The sequence below is a fragment of the Aquarana catesbeiana genome, linkage group LG02, assembly GCF_042186555.1.
Source record: "Aquarana catesbeiana isolate 2022-GZ linkage group LG02, ASM4218655v1, whole genome shotgun sequence".
In the NCBI taxonomy this organism is placed as follows: domain Eukaryota; kingdom Metazoa; phylum Chordata; class Amphibia; order Anura; family Ranidae; genus Aquarana; species Aquarana catesbeiana.
In genome coordinates this window covers 337486264-337508789 of record NC_133325.1, presented here as the reverse complement: position 1 = coordinate 337508789, position 22526 = coordinate 337486264, and the positions used below count along the sequence as shown (strand labels likewise).

The window sequence follows — 22526 nt, the reverse complement described above, 5'->3', positions numbered from 1 at the left end:
ATGTATACTTCTTAAGTATGTGTTCATATTACCCAAATGTTGATTAAACATTGCCTATTCTGATGCAAAGGTATATGGAGCAAAAGTGCTTGCACTGCTTTGAAGTGGAGTGCTACATGAATATTAGATGTTATGCAACATTTCATAGTCAATTTATTTGCCTTATACCTCCACTACCTCCACTGTAAAGTCCTTACTATTTCTACTCAGGTGTTAACAAGGAAGGATGTATCGTCTTGACATGTATGAAAAGTGAGGTCTCTTGAGCTACCACCCACTGTTTGTAAGACCTTCAGAGCAGTTGTGCATGGCAACCAATCAGAGTCTTTTATTTTCAAAGCCTAATTGAACAAGCTAAAGAATCTAATTGGTTGTATATACAGTGTTGGCACCTCAATGTGTTATTTAAACAGACAACCTGATCCTGCTATAGATGCAGCAAAAAAGGGTAAGGTTGATGTTCGTTCTGTTAATTCAGAATCACCTGGCTTTGATGCTGGGGTTTTGCTCCAGTTATCAAAAATGCATCACTCAGAATAAAATTATTATTTACAGTCGTTCCGCCAGGCTGACAGCTTCCCGTTTCTCACTAAAAAAGCATTATTTATAAAACATACAGAATTCTAATTTATTTATAATATTTTTTTTTTAATTATATTTACTGAAAAACGTATTCACTCAGAAGGAATACTACTTTATTCAAATTAGCACATGATGGATTATGATTAGTTGTTATAGGTTACTGTGCTTAAGAATTAGAACTTTGGTTTAGAGACCTATGCCCTTAGGTGTACGGCACCGTTACGCATCCAGGGCCTGTATGGTCCTTCATCACCTACAGTATGTTACTGGGAGTCCTCGCCTTTGCCCTTATATCACACAGTTGCCCTCCTGCAGGGGGTCTCATCAGTTGCCCTCCTGCAGGGGGTGGGAGATTGTATGAGTCCACTTTCCCTACCCCGACCCCTGTGCACTTCCCTTCTGCACTTTCTTCTGTCACCCCCCCCCCCTTTCCCTCTCTCTTTGCTACAGCTTTGTCTTTCTTTTCTTCTCTCCTTTCAGTATTCAACCCTGCCAAGGACACCACTTTAGTACAACAGCCCATGTTCCACCTTTGAGCATTCCTGACAGGATATATCTATTCTTTTAGTATGTTGGGTCATTGTGATGTGTTAACATACACTCCCCAATGTCGCTTTGCAGGCCATTTCCTCCTTCTTTTGTAGACCATGTTGGTCCTCCCCTTTATATACAAGTATGGTATGTATATTTTTGTTCTGATATATGAATTTTGACTTTGCATGTTGATTGCTCTGTATTGTGCCTATGTTTTCTTAAATTTAAAAAAAAAATGAATTAGAACTTTGGAATGGAAATAAAAAATGGCTTGGTTTGAATTAAAGGGAAAATTCCAGCTCTTGAACATTGTAAAGTTTGGTAATACTCACCTTGAGTGCAAAAGCATTAAACTATTAAGATACTTTACTTTTTTAAGCTTCAAAGAGGTAATTTGTTAAAACTAGTCCTCAGGTAAACAACGCTAATAATGTAATTATACATTCATTGAACATATAACTACATTCATTTTTTTAATAGAATCTGTGTAAGTTCCTAAGTTTGCATTGCTATTAGCTTTATGTAATCCATTGTAGAGCAGTTGACTAGGAGACATAGAGCTGGTGCTTTCTGTCAGTCAGCCTCTGCTGCAGTGCACATGTGCTACAAGTGAAGAGAGAGCAATGACACGTAATCTCCTGATGTCCCTTCATTATGCAGTCAGCAGGCCAGGGGTATGCTCTTGAACAAAATTTGCCACCAAATGGAATTTAAGGACCTGATTGTTTATTGTCTGGCATGTGTGCCTGGATCCCAAAACTTTTTACACATGATTTTAATTCTAATTGAATAAAATCCCTATATTTTAAATGGAACATTAGTAAAAAAATGGCAAACATGCATTATTTTTAATGCAGAAGAGACATATGGGTTGATTTACTAAAGGCAAATAGACTGTGCACTTTGCAATGTGCAGTTGCACTCTGCAAGTGCAGTTGCTCCAGAGCTTAGTAAATGAGCAGAAACTCTGCTGACTTCTATCATCCAATCATGTGCAATGCATTTTTCTTTCATTTTCCTTGCACATTATTGGGTACTCTGTGCAAAGTGAAGCCTTTCCTCATTTACTAAGCTCTGGAGCAACTGCACTTGCAGAGGGCAACTGCACTTTGGAAAGTGTATAATCTATCTGCCTTTAGTAAATCAACCCCAAACTATGTCTCTTCTGCATTAAAGTTTATTATCTGCCTGTCTGCAATATACACAGCTCAGTGTACAACTTCACCATCTACCAAGACAAATGAGCTCATGCACATGCATGGGAGTGATGTCTTTTTGGCCCATGCCAATCAAACTGGCTGAAGATTGGGAACCTAAAAGAAGACTAGTCAAAGATGTCAGTAATTGGTGAAGGAGCTTCAGGACACCACAGTGATGGATGGAGATGAGCATAGTTCTGCTTCAAACTGGTTGCACATAATTATAAATCAAATGTATCTAGCTAACTGTCTAGACTTCAATTTCAGCTTTAAATAAAGCTTCATTAAGGAAGTTACAAAGCAAGACGCCTCTATGAGAAACTTGAGATGGGATGCCTAATAAAATGTTCCTAGAGCTTCACTAACCCCATTGTCAATTATTTGCTAAGAGTTTAATGTTGTGATTCCTGTATGTTGCTATGTACAGACTTTTTCGTTCCTCATCTGGGTAATGACTTTGAAAGTGTAAGACAACAAAACTGCAAAAGTTGTTTCTTGATCTTTTCTGTGTTTCTTTATGTGTGGGGTAGAATCATGTCTTTTTACTGACTGGCTAACAACAGTTCTGAGTTCCTGGCAACAGGACATCTATTAATTATTGCTTTTTCAGACACATCTCTTCTTTATTAGCAGTACACAATAAATTGATCTGTATACTGCCTTGCAATGAAAGGCTTATTTGTTCTACCCATATCTTAGACTGCGCAAATGGTTTCATTGATGAGGATACAAAAATATGCCCTGTGCTACAGATCCACATATACAGCATAGGAACAGAATACCTATGCTTGAAAATATGCACAAAAAGAAAGACTCCACCATACAATAAGCAAAAAGATTTGAAATAAATAAATAAATATTTTCTTGTATTTATGTATATACATTGTGAACAGATAGATAAAGTGGACTTGATCCAGCCTGGCTCGCAAGTCATAACTGCATAAGGGGCAGCAGGCATTTATGGAGAATGAGGAGGATGGGCGGGGGCGGGGCTTCTGTGCCCCTGTATAATATCAGTTTGTAAATATTAGTGTCCTGGTGAGGCCAAATTAAAATATTTCGAATTATTCAATTTATAATGCTCACATTTTCCACAGCTGAGTGAGCATTGTCACCTTAGGAAAGCAAGTGTGTTACTGTCAGGATCACCAGATGAAAATAAAGGAATATAAACCTGAGGGAGAAAACTAATGCTTCCACCTCATCAAAGGATTAATATTGTGCAATATATCACATTTTAGGTCTTAGGTTTAGATGCACTTTAAACTATTTTTGTGCATTTCCAAATGTAGGAGAACAAAATAAAGACAGCAGGATGGATAGGATATACAGATACAGTATATACTCATATATATCTCATATATATGGTATAAGGTTGAAGGAAACGTCCTGCCAAAAATACAGGAGCTGCCATTGCTGACTTATTTTGAAAATACTATTTGCCCGGTAATCATGCTTATTCTTTGATTTGAGTACTCTCTGATTCAGGGACCAGGAACAAGCTTGCAGCACAGGAAGCCAAATTCAAGTAATATGCATACTTGCAAAATATTTCTCCCAGCATAGAAATAATTTCTCAGTTATAACTGGGTTATATTACTCACAATTCAATTTTTACAAAAATGCAGGCTACATAAAGGAACAAACATTTACTACAGCCAGGAAGAATCTGTGGTCACAAGTGGTCTGTGATGATGTACACATCAGTTAATATTTAGGAATAAGCATTTACGAGTGCTTAGGTTGTGTGAACACTACTTGTCTACTGCATGGACATACATGCTTGGTTCATGCACAGTTGTTAAGAAAATTTTATTTAGTGGTCAGCTCATGCCTGTACTTCCACTCATCACTTTTTCTATACATGCAGCTTTACAACTTAGAAAACCTCTGTGTCATATATAAAGAATTCTCTCACTGAGAATGATGGGTAGTATTGGATCTTCTTTACTCATTCTAAAGTGAGCAGCTGCTGTAAGGATCAATATTCCCCTTGATAACTGCATTTAGCTGACATTACTAGAAACAGGACGTTGGCAATCGTCCCTTGAATCAACAATGTAAAAATATAAAATAACATCAAAGCATTTGTATTACTATACAATTTTTTTGTATATATGGAATAAACGGTTAGCAGAAAAAAATTAAGCATTCTTGAAAAAAAAAAAAAATTGATAAAATGCCCCCTACATGTAAATAATTATTGTGCGTTTTTTTGCATATACTCTATACTGGCTCCATGTGTCTCCATGCACACTGGGCTTAAAAAAAGCTGTAGTTCCCTTGGCAGAAAAAAACACTCATATAGAATTTTTTTCTACACAGTTTTAGATGGGTTTAGTAAAGTTTAGTGTTTTTTTTCTGCCAAAAAGCTTCAATCAGAAAGGCAAACCAGAAGGGGTTTTTTTTCCTGCCTCTGAACGCTAAACTCAAAATATGTCTGTAATCGTCCTAATGTGCATGGACACATAGGATAACATTGAGTAGCTTCTACAGGCAAAAAACAAAATGCGATTTTTAAGCCAGTGCGCATGGAGCCTAATACAGATTGTTGGAGATAGTCAAAAGACCAATTTGAAGAGAGGGAGAGGTTTTGCACATTATCATATATACTTTTTTTTTTTTTTTTTTACAACATTAGAAAATCCATTTTTCTACATGGCTTTTTATATGGTCTCATGAATTAGATTGTAATTACACTAGTGGGGCACAACTCTAATGCCCCGTACACAAGATAGGATTTTCCGACAACAAAACCATGGATTTTTTTCATGAAGGATGTTGGCTCAAACTTGTCTTGCATACACACGGTCACACAAATGTTGTCGGAAATTCTGAACGTCAAGAACGTGGTGACGTACAACATGCACGACGAGCAGAGAAAAATGTTCAATAGCCAGTGCGGCTCTTCTGCTTGATTCCGAGCATGCGTGGACTTTTGTGCATCGGAATTGTGTACACACGCTCGGAATTTCCGACAACAAATTTTGTTGTCAGAAAATTTGAGAACCTGCTCTCAAACATTTGTTGGCAGAAATTCTGACAACAAATGTCTATGGAGCATACACACGGTTGGACTTTCCGACAACAAGCTCACATCCAACATTTGTTGTCAGAAAATCCTATCATGTGTACAGGGCATTAGAAGAAAAATCCCTTCAGAAAAGTCACGGGGATTTGTTATAGCCTTGAAACTCAAGGAATGTGTTAAAAAATAGCTCTTGATGTTAAGTATTGATGCTTTCAATTTTATTGACAATAGAACATTTCTAAAAACCCAAATTTCTAAAAAGTTTCAAGCTGTTACCAAGAGTTTGAAATTGTGTGTTAAATAGTATTTCCCATTGCCTAAACTCTAAAGAAAATGTAACACAAATAATAGTCAAAAGAACCTAATAATCAATCCAGAATTACAATAAGAGCTCCTTAAAGGTTTCTGCAATTGCTATACTGCCTGCAAAATATATAACTGCATGTACAAGCTATTGTTCTGTTGAAGCTACTAAAATATTACTAGAAGAGTTCATAGACAACACTGTAGATCAATAAACAAATACATGTATTACAGTCTAAGTCAACAACCAAGCTTTAATCAGGCAATAAAACAATGTTGTTCAATTATTTCAATTAAATAATCAGTCCACACAGTACTTATGTTCTCTGCCCCATTTGTTTACTTGCTGCACTTATGTCATTATGATCTCTGAAAGTAACATGAATAAATAGTCAGGCGGGGACAGTGAGACTACCAGACACTTTCTGTGTGATAAAAATAGAGCTGGGAAATCAGGTGCAGAAATCTCACTCAAGTGCCATTAGCCAGTGTGTAATTTAGCCAAGTTCACTTTGTATATACCAATCCATACAACCAAAGTTATAAAAAATTGTACGTTTATTATATTCCTCATAAAATAATTTTTACTAATGTTAAGGTTGGCACAACAACATTAAACACATAACTAAATCAATCTTCTATCCCTTGTATCATTTTTATCCTTCCCTAAAGTTTTCAATATACAGTACCATAAAAAACAGCCATATTTAAAGCCACATATCTGAATGTCTTCCTGAGAGGTATGCACCCAACCACCCCAACCTTGTTGGGCAGCACTGATTCACCTGGGACTATTTGGGTGCATACAGTACCTGTCAGGCAGACCTTGTCCATATATTTGGTTTTAAATATGGCTGTTTTTTCTTTGATGGTATATTGAAAACTGTCAGTATGACACACCTTTTAAAAAAGAAAAAAAGTTGATTCTAATGTGCTGTAGACCAGTATAGTTTTATTTATTTAGATGCTCTCGGATGCATAACATGTTAGTCTTCTGAGGATGTGGCTGACAGAGTCCATGACATTTTTTAGAACAATACATTCTTCCTCACTGCACATACTGAAAATTGCTGAATACTTATGTAGAAATTATAGTGTCCAACAGTCTTTCTCAACCTTTTTAACATGAGGGAACTCCACTTGAAATACCTATCTGGGCTCAGGGAACCCTTGCTAATAATGACCAATTACTAATAATAATTACTGATATCTACAGCTCACAGTACATTAGTTTGAAGGTTATTAGGAGGAATGCTCCTTACATTGGTGGTCATTGGGAAGAATTGAAACCAAAAAGATCATTGGTGTCACTGGTTGCTCATTGTTAAAGGAATTAAGAAAAACATCCCCACAAGGGTACAGACTGCAAAAAAAAGGTATTAAAGGCAATAAAAAAGACCATGAAATTCACACTTCTTATTTAAACATCCAAAGTATGGTATTTAAGATCATTATTTTTGACAAAGTACTGTATGATGTGTTGTGCATTTTCATAGAATCCAGGGCCTAAAGTATAACTGAAGTAAAGATTTCTGTATTGAGTTGAATTAGAACACCTATCAAGTTTTGATTTCTCTCTGCACCCCGTTAGGGTCATTTACCCACTCTATTTGCCCTGTCTATGTTATTATCTAAAGTCAAAGTGAAAGAAAATCCCAAATCCCGGGTTGTCCCCAGAATAGTAATAGAGAGAAAATCTTCCAATGAGGGCACTCATTCTGGTGACTCTGGTGACTCTTTCACTTTGGAGGGATTTCCTCTTCCTTCCTGTTTAGGCTATGTGACAAGAAGTGAGGAAAAATCTCTCCAATGAGACACAGATGGCAAGAAAAAAAACTGTCAGGAATTCTGTATACAAGATAAAATGCTTCCTTATATGAGTAGTGCAATAATTAATGCTTATTTATATGTACTGCTTACTGCTTATATGTACTAATTACTAAATTAAAGGAAATGATATTGGCATTAATATATTTAATTTACAATATTATTTGTAGAACATTCTTAGTTCTACGGATGTTCGACGGATGTTGGCTCAAACTTGTCTTGCATACACACGGTCACACAAAGTTGTTCTGAACACGGTGATGTAAAACACATAGGCAGTAGCCAATAGCTTTAGTTTCTTAATTTATTCTGGGCATGCGTGGCACTTTGTGCGTCGGATTTGTATACACACGATCGGAATTTTCGACAACGGATTTTGTCGGAAAATTTTATAGCAAGCTCTCAAAATTTGTGTGTCGGAAATTCCTATGGAAAATGTGTGATGGAGCCCACACACGATCGGAATTTCCAACAACAAGGTCCTATCACACATTTTCCATCGGAAAATCCTATCGTGTGTACAGGGCATAAGTGTGCAGTAGTAGAGAGAAGACACTGCAGGATCTGGCGGCAGAGGAGGTAGTTTCTTCTACGAGCTGGTCCATAACCCCTGATGATTTGATGACCTCGTAGTGGATACCCATGCAAGTTTCAAGATGCAAGTTTCAGCTGTTTTGCGAGTCATGATCCTCTGTAGTGGGGGATCATGGCTTTCCGGTAAGGAGTGACCCCTTCCATTCTTGGTGGTGGACTGCTTTTCACGGAGAAACATTTATATTCACTTGGATTTTTTCTGTATATGAATGGTTTTATTTAGTTACCACCAATGTAGACTATTATTTAGTTCACTCAGTTTTGGACTTTTTTAGATCGCATGGGTGGTTAACCCTTGATGCCATCGCATTCTATAGTTTATTTATATTTCAATTTATCTGGAATTGACACTGTTTTCACAGTTTTTATGCACTTTTTGTCATTTATTAGCGCAATTCTTTTGTTTCTTAACCACTTGCCGACCGCCTCACGCCGATGTACGTCGGCAGAATGGCATGGGCAGGCAGAATCACGTACCTGTACGTGATCTGCCTCTCGCAGGTGGGGGGTCCGTTTGGACCCCCCCGGTGCCCGAAGCTTTGGTCTGGCAGCGATGACAGGTAAGGGGGAGACCATCCATTCGTGGCCCCCCCCCTCGCGATCGCTCCCAGCCAATGAGAATCATTCCTCTGCTGCTGTATGCTAAACAGCAGCAAAGGAAATTATGTCATCTCTCCTCGGGTCGGTATTTTCCGTTCCGGCGCAGAGGAGAGAAGACTGCAATGTGAGTGCACCAACACTACACACTCAGTAGAACATGCCAGGCACACTTTACACCCCCGATCACCCCCCAATCACCCCTCCCCCCGTCACACTGACACCAAGCAGTTTTTTTTTTTCTTCTGATTACTGCATGGTGTCAGTTTGTGACAGTTAGTGTGGTAGGGCAGTTAGTGTTAACCCCCTTTAGGTCTAGGGTACCCCCCTAACCCCCCTAATAAAGTTTTAACCCCTTGATCACCCCCCGTCGCCAGTGTCGCTAAGCGATCATTTTTCTGATGCCTGTATTAGTGTCACTGGTGACGCTAGTTAGGGAGGTAAATATTTAGGTTCGCCGTCAGCGTTTTATAGCGTCAGGACCCCCATATACTATCTAATAAATGTTTTAACCCCTTGATTGCCCCCTAGTTAACCCTTTCACCACTGATCACCGTATAACTGTTACGGGTGACACTGGTTAGTTAGTTTATTTTTTATAGTGTCAGGGCACCCGCCGTTTATTACCTAATAAAAGTTTAGCCCCCTGATCGCCTGGCGGTGATATGCGTCGCCCCAGGCAGCGTCAGATTAGCGCCAGTACCGCTAACACCCACGCACGCAGCATACACCTCCCTTAGTGGTATAGTATCTGAACGGATCAATATCTGATCTGATCAGATCTATACTAGCGTCCCCAGCAGTTTAGGGTTCCCAAAAATGCAGTGTTAGCGGGATCAGCCCAGATACCTGCTAGCACCTGCGTTTTGCCCCTCCGCCCGGCCCAGCCCACCCAAGTGCAGTATCGATCAATCACTGTCACTTACAAAACACTAAACGCATAACTGCAGCGTTCGCAGAGTCAGGCCTGATCCCTGCGATCGCTGTTTTTTTGGTAGCGCTTTGGTGAAGTGGCAAGCACCAGCAGCCTAGTACGCCCCGGTCATAGTCAAACCAGCACTGCAGTAACACTTGGTGACGTGGCGAGTCCCATAAGTGCAGTTCAAGCTGGTGAGGTGACAAGCACAAGTAGTGTCCCGCTGCCACCAAGAAGAAGACAAACAGGCCCGTCGTGCCCATAATGCCCTTCCTGCTGCATTCGCAAATCCTAATTGGGAACCCACCAATTCTGCAGCGCCCGTACTTCCCCCATTCACATCCCCAACCAAATGCAGTCGGCTGCATGAGAGGCATTTTCTTTATGTCCTCCCGAGAACCCCCAAAAAAATATGTTGTGTCTGCAGCAAGCGCGGATATAGGCGTGACACCCGCTATTATTGTCCCTCCTGTCCTGACAATCCTGGTCTTTGCATTGGTGAATGTTTTAAACGCTACCATGCACTAGTTTTAGCGTATTAGCGTAGGATACAGCATTGCACAAACTAGGCACACTTTCACAGGGTCTCCCAAGATGCCATTGCATTTTGAGAGACCCGAACCTGGAACCGGTTACAGTTATAAAAGTTACAGTTACAAAAAAAGTGTAAAGAAAAAAAAAAAAAAATTTATAAAATAAAAAAAAATAGTTGTCGTTTCATTGTTCTCTCTCTCTCTATTCTCTCTCTATTGTTCTGCTCTTTTTTACTGTATTCTATTCTGCAATGTTTTATTGTTATTATGTTTTATCATGTTTGCTTTTCAGGTATGCAAATTTTTATGCTTTACCGTTTACTGTGTTTTATTGTTAACCATTTTTTTGTCTTCAGGTACGCAATTCACGACTGAGTGGTTATGCCAGAATGATGCCTGCAGGTTTAGGTAGCATCTTGGTATCATTCTTTTCAGCCAGCGGTCGGCTTTCATGTAAAAGCAATCCTAGCAATCTAGACTGCTTTTACAAGCAGTGGGAGGGAATGCCCCCTCCCCACCATCTTCCGTGTTTTTCTCTGGCTCTCCTGTCTCAACAGGGAACCTGAGAATGCAGCCGGTGATTCAGCCAGCTGACCATAGAGCTGATCAGAGACCAGAGTGGCTCCAAACATCTCTATGGCCTAATAAACCGGAAGCTATGAGCATTTCATGACTTAGATTTTGCCGGATGTAAACAGCGCCATTGGGAAATTGGGAAAGCATTTTATCACACCGATCTTGGTGTGGTCAGATGCTTTGAGGGCAGAGGAGAGATCTAAGGTCTAATAGACCCCAATTTTTTAAAAAAAGAGTACCTGTCACTACCTATTGCTATCATAGGGGATATTTACATTCCCTGGGATAACAATAAAAATGATTTAAAAAAAAATGAAAGGAACAGTTTAAAAATAAGATAAAAATGCAAAAAAATAATAAAGGAAAAAAAAAAGCACCCCTGTCCCCCCCGCTCTCGCGCTAAGGCGAACGCAAGCGTCGGTCAGGCGTCAAATGTAAACAGCAATTGCACCATGCATGTGAGGTATCACCGCGAAGGTCAGATCGAGGGTAGTAATTTTAGCAGTAGACCTCCTCTGTAAATCTAAAGTGGTAACCTGTAAAGGCTTTTAAATGCTTTTAAAAATGTATTTATTTTGTTGCCACTGCACGTTTGTGCGCAATTTTAAAGCATGTCATGTTTGGTATCCATGTACTCGGCCTAAGATCATCTTTTTTATTCCATCAAACATTTGGGCAATATAGTGTGTTTTAGTGCATTAAAATTTAAAAAAGTGTGTTTTTTTCCCCAAAAAATGTGTTTGAAAAATCGCTGCGCAAATACTGTGTGAAAAAAAAATGAAACACCCACCATTTTAATCTGTAGGGTATTTGCTTTAAAATATATATATAATGTTTGGGGGTTCAAAGTAATTTTTTTGCAAAAAAAAAAAATAATTTTTTCATGTAAACAAAAAGTGTCAGAAAGGGCTTTGTCTTCAAGTTTTTAGAAGAGTGGGTGATGTGTGACATAAGCTTCTAAATGTTGTGCATAAAATGCCAGGACAGTTCAAAACCCCCAAAATGACCCTATTTTGGAAAGTAGACACCCCAAGCTATTTGCTGAGAGGCATGTCGAGTCCATGGAATATTTTATATTGTGACACAAGTTGCAGGAAAAAGACACATTTTTTTTTTTTGCACAAAGTTGTCACTAAATGATATATTGCTCAAACATGCCATGGGAATATGTGAAATTACACCCCAAAATACATTCTGTTGCTTTTCCTGAGAACGAGGATACCACATATGTGAGACTTTTTGGGAGCCTAGCCACGCACGGGACCCCAAAAAACAAGCACCGCCTTCAGGCTTTCTAAGGGCGTAAATTTTTGATTTCACTCTTCACTGCCTATCACAGTTTCGGAGGCCATGGAATGCCCAGGTGGCACAACCCCCCCCCCCAATGACCCTATTTTGGAAAGTAGACACCCCAAGCTGTTTGCTGAGAGGTATAGTGAGTATTTTGCAGACCTCCCTTTTTGTCACAAAGTTTTGAAAATTGAAAAAAGAAAAAAAACATTTTTTTTCTTGTCTGTCTTCATTTTCAAAAACAAATGTGAGCTGCAAAATACTCACCATGCCTCTCAGCAAATAGCTTGGGGTGTCTACTTTCCAAAATGGGGTCATTTGGGGGGGGGGTTGTGCCACCTGGGCATTCCATGGCCTCCGAAACTGTGATAGGCAGTGAAGAGTGAAATCAAAAATGTACACCCTTAGAAATCCTGAAGGTGGTGATTGGTTTTCGGGGCCCCGAACGCGGTTAGGCTCCCAAAAAGTCCCACACATGTGGTATCCCCATACTCAGGAGAAGCAGCTAAATGTATTTTGGGGTACAATTCCACATATGCCCATGGCCTGTGTGAGCAATATATCATTTAGTGACAACTTTGTGCAAAAAAAAAAGTGTCACTTTCCCGCAACTTGTGTCAAAATATACAATATTCCATGGACTCAACATGCCTCTCAGCAAATAGCTTGGGGTGTCTACTTTCCAAAATGGGTTCATTTGGGGGGGGGGGGTTGTGCCATCTGGGCATTTTATGGCCTTCAAAACTGTGATAGGTAGTGAGGAGTGAAATCAAAAATTTACGCCCGTAGAAATCCTGAGCAATATATCATTTAGTGACAACATTTTGTAATTTTTTTTCTTTGTCATTATTCAATCACTTGGGACAAAAAAAATGAATATTCAATGGGCTCAACATGCCTCTTAGCAATTTCCTTGGGGTGTCTACTTTCCAAAATGGGGTCATTTGGGGGGGGGTTGTACTGCCCTGCTATTTTAGCACCTCAAGAAATGACATAGGCAGTCATAAACTAAAAGCTGTGTAAATTCCAGAAAATGTACCCTAGTTTGTAGACGCTATAACTTTTGCGCAAACCAATAAATATACGCTTATTGACATTTTTTTTACCAAAGACATGTGGCCGAATACATTTTGGCCTAAATGTATGACTAAAATTGAGTTTATTGGATTTTATCGGTCTTTTTCCGTTTATAGCGCAAAAAATTAAAACCGCAGAGGTGATCAAATAACATCAAAAGAAAGCTCTATTTGTGGGAAGAAAAGGACACACATTTCGTTTGGGTACAGCATTGCATGACCGCGCAATTAGCAGTTAAAGCGACGCAGTGCCCAATTGTAAAAAGTGCTCTGGTCAGGAAGGGGGTAAATCTTTCCGGGGCTGAAGTGGGTAATTTTAATGCATATTGTCAGGGTCGCTGCTTATTCACTATGATATGTAATTGATTTTTATCACATTATTTAGGTGTTTCACTTACTAATTTATTATTTAGCGCAGTTTTTCCCCTCTGTTTTTTCTTGCAGTACATCTTGGACTGTCATATAAGAGAGGCCAGAATTAGATGTGCCTTTTTTGACTACTTCTATGGAAAAAAGACTAGACGTCATCCTCCCTACAGGAGAATAGGAGGGGAAGTGTTTACATTTTTAGTAATTGATTCTGCTGTGTGTATGCAGAAAACCCGGTTTTAAAATGTTTTTTCTTCTAAATATAATGCTTTAATAATGAAAATATGAAAAACAAATTCTTTTACATTCAAGCAAAAATATAGTGATTTTGTATGTTATTCTGTATATATGGTTCTAAAAGACATGTAAAAATGTTTCTCGTATTTCATTTTTTTTGTCTGGAAGCTGGGGTTCCTTTTTTACATCTTTACTCTGTCTCCCTAACAGCGACTGTAAAAAGCCTGTTTACAGAGCTCAATGGCTCAAGAAGTCATTTGCACACATCAATCAGTCCAAAAATGTAACCATCTTTCATTGGACAGCTGTGTCTAAGAATTCAATCAAACATAGCAGCCCTTCAAGGCAGACTGCTACTGCTGTGTTGTCTCTCTCAAGAGTGTTCTGATAATACTTAGTCTTGTTCTATATTTATGTAAAAAGCAAAAATCGTATACATATAGTATAACATCCTAAACAAAATAACAGAATAAATACTTTTTCTACAAATTCCTATTGGCCAGTGCATGGGCTGTTATATTAAGTTTAGGAAAGAAGAAATTCCTGGCACTCTCCAGCAACAAAGTTAACTGACAAAACATCTCATTTCACCATTACATACAGTATACTACAATATCTTGGAAACACTGCATGTTTAAAGGCGCATTCACACCAGGTGCAGTAGGATTGCGCTGGGCAGCTATTCCAGGGCAGCCCCACTGCAAGACAGTGAAAGTGCTTTGACTCCTACCAGGCCAGTTCACACCACCACAATACATGTGGTAATTTTTTCATTATAGTTCAGTGTGACACAATCCACCACCTCGCACTACGCTGCAATCAGTAAAACTTAATGAAATGTCACTTTGTAAACATTTTGATAAAGCTTGTAAAAAAAAAGTAAACAGGGTGATGCAATGCGATTGTCACATTAGCACCATTGCCATCCTACTGCATATCATTAGCTGCATTCTAGCACAGCCATTGGTGTGAGTTGACACTTAATGTCTTATTAGGGCTCGGCTACACCAGAAAGTCATGCGGGAAACGCACATTTCATGCCCATTTCCCAGGCAATGTTCAAAACACACCAGATGCTGATCTCAATATATTCCTAATGACACCCCAAATGCAGATTGCAAACACAGTACATTTGCCCGCACCCAATTGTATGGTACCATGGGATCCAGTGCAGTGTGTTTTTGAAAAGTAGTGCATGCACTACTTTTGATGCAATCCAATGAGATTTCAGCCCATTGAAACTAATAGGCTGAAAATCGCACTGCACTGAATGGCACAGGAATCTCACGCGGACCACGTTCCTGTGCAATTCAGATGTGAACTGACCCTTAATTTCTAGTACAGTCTGAGGATGGTGCTAGATGAAAGTTTTCCCCTTTTTTCAAAATAGTGTTAAATGCTATACTCTATTGCAACTAATTTTACCACCAAGCCTTTGTTAGGCACAATATATTTAAAGTGAAAAGCAAGTCAAAACCTAACTAAGCTTAAATCTATTGCCACCCCCATTTTAGGACTTTTCTATCTACCCTATTAAAGGAAAGATGCTTATACTTCTATTCTGAAGTCACTCTGGTCCATTCACAAGACCGGCTTCCAGTGCTGGCTTTAGTGTAGAGGAGGGACAGCCAACAATGGATGCCCCATAGTAAGCCTCTGGGGGATGGTTCTTCAGCCATTGTCGGTGACCTTTTCTCTTCACTAAGGCCGGGACTGGTGACCGGAGAGACTTCAGAATAGTAAGTATACGATCTTTCCTTTTACAGGGTACATAGAATGGTTCTAGAATTGGGGTAGGAATAGATTTAAGCTTAGTTAGGCTTAGATTTAATCAATTCTCTTTAATTATTATACATTTTCTTTTTTTTTAAATAGTTATTACATGCAAAATTGAAAAACATACACAAAGTAATCTAAAATATAGGAAAAAAAAGAGAAAAAATATACAATAATTAAAATGCTGCCATGAGCTAATCTTCACATTTACTATGTATTAAATGCTGCACAATAACTTTAATAAGCTATTACAAGTATCTATTGTAATAATAGGAAAACCTTTTTTTTTTAACTCTGTAGTTAAAAGTAGATAACATATTCACAATATATTTTTCTGTTCAAATAGAGATACATGCAATGACATACATCCTTAGACCCAGTCTGTGTGAAAGTACTGCCACTTGCTGAACTGACAATATCCACAGGTTATGTAACACTTTAAAAAGACACAGCATGTGAATCCAACACAGTTTTACTTCAGATAAGAGTGATGCAAACTTTTTCCATTAAACCAGATTTTTCTAACACAATCTTGATCTGGAGACATCACAAGTATTTTTTTTTTTTTTTGCATCCAAAAAAAAAAATGCACAAAAAGTCATCCTCACAATAACACATAAGCAATTTGCATTTGCTGCTGATTCATGAATGAGCCTAAAATGGTAAAGAATTTTGGAGTGAAACTAAGAAAGCCCATTTTTGCATGCTGAAAGAAAATGAGATGGAATATTTATGGAAGAGAAGAAGAATGTCAGTAGCCAAAAAACACAGACTGATCGTAAGTTGTTACTGTATTCCAAAACAGCTTTGCTATTAGATTATATATGACATTAAAACATGCCTGTATTCTTGTAATTAAAAGTGGAACTTAAATAATTTTTGGACAGTTATTACGTTTGGTGTGGTCCAAGATGCACGAGGTAGGCTATGAAGCATGAGCATATGTCATTTCTTTTTTGCATGTAGAAATTCATTTTTTCTCTGTTTTAATATTATTTCCCTTATCTTCTTGCCTCTGTCCCATCATCATCGATATTCAAAATTGTATTTTATTCTAGGTAATGCAGGATGCCCTGTGCATTATGGTGTAATGTTTTTTGCGCATTGGGCCCATAAAAAGCTGTATGCGACATCCATTTTGCTCATGTCATCTCAGCCATGTTGTCATGTAAAGGACATAACCACAATGACCTTACCCCCCTCCCTTTTTTTCTGTTATACAATTCACAAACTGTTAACTAATTCCAGGACCTTATCAGTCCATTGATTGGACACACACACACTTTCCATTAAGCAATGCAGATTTCTGTCTGGAAACCGTCCTAACAAAACTGTCACCCTCGCAAGCTTGAGTCCCTGGAGTTTTACAAGACACTTGCAGCTCTTCCCCCTACCATAAATATCGTAGCGATCCACATTTTCTTATCAGCCAAAATTCTAAAACTATAGTATATCTCATTATATTTACCCCCTCAGTTAACCTAGAAGTATCAGGAATAGAACCGGTCCAGTTCCTCTCCTAGGCAAACTGGGCATCCGAGACATAACATATTTATAGCCATTTCAAAGAGAATTTATTGCTGGACAATAATATGCAGGTTAGCCGACTGTAAACACTAGGTATTCAAAGATATGAATACCTATAGAAAACTGTATCTAGGACATGGTCATAAATGCAGTGACATCCCAGCAACCCTCCTCAGGTGCTTAATTGGCCAGATGGCCTCTGTCAGCACTTTTTTGATACCAGAGAAAAGAGGACTGCCTATACATTGTGGCAGTTCTTGTGTACCATGAAGCAAAAGAATACCTGTCGAATTATGAGAGCCAATAGATCACTTTTCTCACAAACTGAAATCTGCTCAAACAGGATTTGCAAGTATTCTTCATTTTCAACTCCTTTTTGTTTCTCCGTTGCTTTATTGTCTCTTTATTTCTTTGTAACACCCCTTTTCCGTCAACATTTTTTATGCACCATTTTTTACCTTTTCATTATTAAACCATACTTTGAAAAGTGTTGAACAATCTCTATTGTCCTAACGCAAGCTCAAAGAATCCCTGTCTCTTGAAAAATGCTACTGTAATAGACTGAATATACTGGTGACAGTGTGTGTTAAAGATGTTTATTTATATAAAATCATAGCTGTTATTGCTAAGATTGTGAGTTTCCTTCTCTGTAAAAAGGTTGTGGTGACAGTTTAAAGGTTAATTTCTTAATTAACTTAACCCAGTGACAATTGCTCTCAGGCTGCTTGCACCTAGATTGTGGTCCCGTAAGCTGGAAAAACTTTGTGCGGGGTGCAGCGGAGAGTGGGTTCGTGAGAAGGGCAGGGGTCTGAAATTTACATTCATCACACATGGCACACCTGGCACTTGCTGCATCAATTACAGGCCAGCAATGAAATACCAGAAACACTCTCTGCCCTTTTATTATTTTATATTGTGAGGTTTCTGAATGCATTGTAGTGTGTGCAGAAAGGCCAGTTTGCATAGTAAAATATTCTTCCACAAGCTGTATTGGTGGAAAAATGTGCATGAATGCCATTACCATACTGTAAGAAAAAGTTTCATAAATTAAGTGTGAATATGTGAGCTAAGTCAAGCAAATTTTTTTGAGGCAGCATTTAGCCAGCTTTTTTTTCTATCACAAATGTGAAATTTTGGTGAAATTGCCCCATTTAAAGAATTTATGAAAAAGTATTTTTATTAAAATTTGTAGTCCAAGTCTGGATATTTTTCAGGCTAAATTTCTTTTTTTTTTAATTTGACTGAATTTTTTGTATTATTATTATACATAAATTATATAGTGCCAACAGTTTGTGCAGCACTTTACAACATGAGGGCAGACAGTACAGTTATAATACAATACAGGAGGATTTAGAGGGTATGTGCTAAGATGACAAATTGAAAACTGAAGGTGACTTTGAATTGAAGGACATGAATTTGAACATTTTGGAGGAAGTTTTTCGGAATAAAAAAACTTTAATGCATCTACTTAATATGATAAATCTGTAGGTAGAGCTCATATAAGTAATGCATCTTTAAATAAGATCTAATTTTTTTCTGAGATTCTAAAATTTAGGAAATAAGTTATCAGCAAAAGAAAAATGTGTGAGCTTGGAAAGGAATGAGGCTGTATGATCCTAAAAAGGGTTAATCTTAAATGATTTCTGCCTTAAGACACATTTACACTAATTTCACCAGAAGTACAACACAAAAACTATAGATCATCAGTCCTGACCAAATAATGAGACATGTTTGACCTGCTAAAGAGACACTAATGAACAGCCTAGCACATGTAAATGAAAATCATAGAACAGCAAAGTGACAGTACTTTTGAATGCAGAAATACCAAACTTCCACACAAGCTTTAGAATACCTTATAAAACATGGACATGCTTCTTTGCCTAGGAGTATGCAACACAAATTTGTCTAGCATACAGTATATGTTGTAAATCTGACATGATATAAAGAGATCAAATGTTACCATAAGCCTATTTCCTATTGAATAAGTTACTACAGTTTGAACCCGAGGTTGCAAGAAAACTTTCCTTATGAATAGGGTTAATTCCCCCTTAATGAGTGTGCAGTGAACATGTGGCACATTTCTTTTTTAGATAGTGGGACATTTTTGGGGATTAACAACTGTCAGTTTACTATCGTTTGTAACATTAATGATATTGTGCTCCAAATATAGCCAAAATAAATAAATGGGATTTCTGATAATAGAATTACAGCTAAAACTAAATCTGGGACTCTATGTGGGGCCTAGATCCACAGATTGCAACCTTCACTTTGCATTCTTTGTTCTGTTGCTTTAATTTTTTGAGGTACACTTCAGCCTGCCTAATAAAACAGTGCAAATAAAATAGTAAAATGTATTATAATCATTCAGATTTAATTGTTCATCACATTAGGGCAATGAACAATCATTGATGATTGCCTGCCATGGATTACTGCCCTTGAATTTCGCCTTATAAAATAAGGACTAATGTTTATAAAGTATTCATTTACTGGAAAAGCTACATTTTAATTAAACAAAAGCAAACATGCATTTCTTAACAAGTTTATTTTATTCATAGAAAAAATGTAGTGGCTGAACAAAAGCAATGCTTTGAAACAAACAAAAAAAAAAATGCGTGGATACTAGAGGGTGTATATTATTTGAAAAGAAGTGTGTTTCCCCAGTAGATTACATATATTATTTTGAAATTTCATTTTGTTTTCACATGTATTTCCACCCAGAACTCTCTAGTATATTTTGGGTCTGCTTGATTTATTGAAGATGACAGAATTTAATGTTTTTTTTAACACTACAGAACTGCAAACTGCTTAGTGTAGGTTTTATAAACAATGAGATCCATCAATTATTTATACAATTTATAACTTAAGCTCAAAGCTAACAAATGACAAACAATATGGGAATCCATGCTTTTAAACAATGGCTCGATGGTCTTTAGTTGTAAAGCAAATTAGACATCAATTAAACAATAGTGACTTTGTAGAAAGTATAATGCACATGGGACAATGATCTAACTACTTGCATAAAATGCATGTAAAACTTTACTATGCTGTACAGTTTACACCATTTTAAACCATCTTACATTAATCTATACAGTTTCATTGTACCTACTTCATCTAAATGATAATACTGAGTGACAGACAGATAGTAGTGTGTGTGAGGAGGAAAGCACCAATAGCAGAATGTATAAAGTCTAGTTATATTTTTTATTCAGACTCTTATATCATAAAAAGCCAATGTGTGGGTACAATGGGTCCCTCGTCCTCAGGGATTGATGCTGTTGAACAAAGTGTGTACTAGACTAATAGAATTGGGAAGATCCTGTAGGATCATTCAAAGTAGGCTTTGATTGTCTCGTTGAGTCCATCTGGAGTTTAACCCCCAAAGGAGAGGAAGTATGTTATTGGCAGTTTTACCAGGTAAAAAGAAATTGAAAAAAACTGAAATAAAATCAAATAAAATAAGCACGGCTAAATATTACATTTTTGTTTTTGTGTTTAGCTACGCTTTACATTCTTGTAATCCCATTTGCAGCAGTACTTAACCTCCCTGGCGGTATTCCCGAGTATGGTTCTGGGTTAATTTTCAGTACCAATAGTAGTAACCCCGAGCCACACTCAGAATTGCATTGCAGTATCCAGGTACAGGTACTTACCTTGTCCCTAGGATCTCGCAATGTACTCCCGCTGTGTCCCCCAGCCGAATCCTCTGCCCGATGCATCACTGTTCCGGGTTCCATTCCCTGCGAGCATTGCGATGCATGGGGGCGGAACTGGCGGCAAATTCAAAAAGTACAAAACACAACACACACACAATACATAGTAATCTGTAAGGATTACATTACTGTATCAAATCATTTGACATCAGTTTTGTCCCTAGTGCTTTGTCCAGTGCCCTGCCTGCAGTTTTACCATTCTTTCTGCCATTCTTTCTGCCTGGAAACTTGAGAATGTCCATGGCATCCAAAAAGCATCCCTCTACGTCAAAAGTGGTTTATGACCAGCTTGAAAACAGTGATAGTGAATTAGAATCACTTTCAGAACTGAGCGATAGTGATTAGTGGGGAAATTCATCATCAGACACTGAAAGTGACGACTGCAACGTTTCTGTGACTGAGCTCAGTGATGTGCGAATTTGGTGCTTTGTTGACTTGTTTGTTACGGATTACGCAGCGCCCCAAAAATCTTGTTTGTTACGGATTACGCAAAATGACTTGTTTGTTACGGATTACAAAATTCCCATTTACTGGAGCATCTGGTATTAAAGTAGATGTTGAAGAAGACAACCTCTTGGAATACTTACAACTATTTCTGACCGATGAGGTTATTGAAAACATAGTTACTGAGACAAACCGGTACCAAGAGGGGCAATTAGTGGTATTGGACAACTAACAAATTAGTTGCCACTCCATTCTTTGGCACGGTCATGTCAGAGTACAGATTTTCCCTGATCATTAAATATATACACTTTGAAAACAACGAAGACTTTGATGAAACTACTCATCCTGCACCAAAACTCAAGAAAATTTGGGAAGTATCTCAAATGATTCTAAAGAATTTCCAATGGAGCTATGTGCCAGAAACAGATATCAGCATAGATGAAAGTCTAATGGCCTACAGGGGAAGGCTCAACTGGGTACACTACATTGCATCAAAGAGAGCATGATTTGGCGTAAAATCCTTCATCCTATGCGAATAGTCAACTGGCTACATTTGGAATTCAGTCCTATATACTGGGAAAGGAACAAAATTCTAAAATAAATCTAAAATACAGTAACTATGAAATGGCAACATCTTCCGTTCTTTCACTCATTGAGCCATTGCTAAATCAGGACTATTGTGTAACAACCAACAACATTTACACGTCTCCTGAACTTTATGAGTTTCTTCTGCAAAACAAAACAGATGTCTTTGGAACCATTAGGGCTACCGGTGCAACATAACGCTAATATTTGGCAATAAGAAGCTGAAGATTGGAAGAAAGGCAAAATGATTGCACTGCGATGGCGTGACAAGAAAGATGTGCACCTAATGAGTAAAGTTCATAATACCTCCACTTTTATGGTTCGCACGAAAGGTGGGAAAGAAATCATGAAGCCACAATTAGTGATAGACTACAATAACACCATGGGAGGTGTTGACAGAGCCGACCAAGCAATGAGGAAACAGCAAAAGAAGTACTACAAGAAGATCTTCAGGCATCTTCTTGAGCAATGCTTGTGGAATGCCTAAATTCTGCTAAAAAAAAGAGTGACATGCTTGTGATTCATTCTGAATTAATTTGGAAAGTTGCCGAACGGATCTTTGAGAACCACCAAACACCATCAATGGTTGTGAATAGAGCTGGACGTGGTGCTGTTGGCGTTGTCAACCCGGAACGCCTGACAGGTCGTCACTTCATGGACTACATCAGGGCTCAAAATTTAAAGTCCTGAGCTACTAGCCAAGCCTCAAGGGTTACTCGCTACCAGTTGCCCAACCCCTACCCTGCCCGTCCCTAATTCCGCCCCCCCATGTTTTTTGCAGAATTGAGTTACAAAAATGAATATTAACAACAACTTTATC

The 22526-nt window shown here is 38.1% G+C and overlaps 1 protein-coding gene and 1 long non-coding RNA gene across 6 annotated transcripts in view; one reads left to right on the top strand and one right to left on the bottom strand.

Annotated features, from left to right (window-relative positions):
• FRMPD4 (FERM and PDZ domain containing 4) overlaps positions 1-22526 on the bottom strand; it is a 608500-nt gene that overhangs the window by 387814 nt on the left and 198160 nt on the right. The window lies entirely within an intron of this gene.
• LOC141127944 (uncharacterized) overlaps positions 1-22526 on the top strand; it is an 88983-nt gene that overhangs the window by 20449 nt on the left and 46008 nt on the right. Inside the window, exon 3 of one of the 2 annotated variants that reach the window (XR_012241613.1) lies at positions 13503-16037. The exons of the other annotated variant lie outside the window; for it this stretch is intronic. This is a non-coding gene — a long non-coding RNA (uncharacterized lncRNA). Of the gene's footprint in view, positions 1-13502; positions 16038-22526 lie in introns of those variants that run through there. 2 annotated transcript variants of the gene reach the window in all.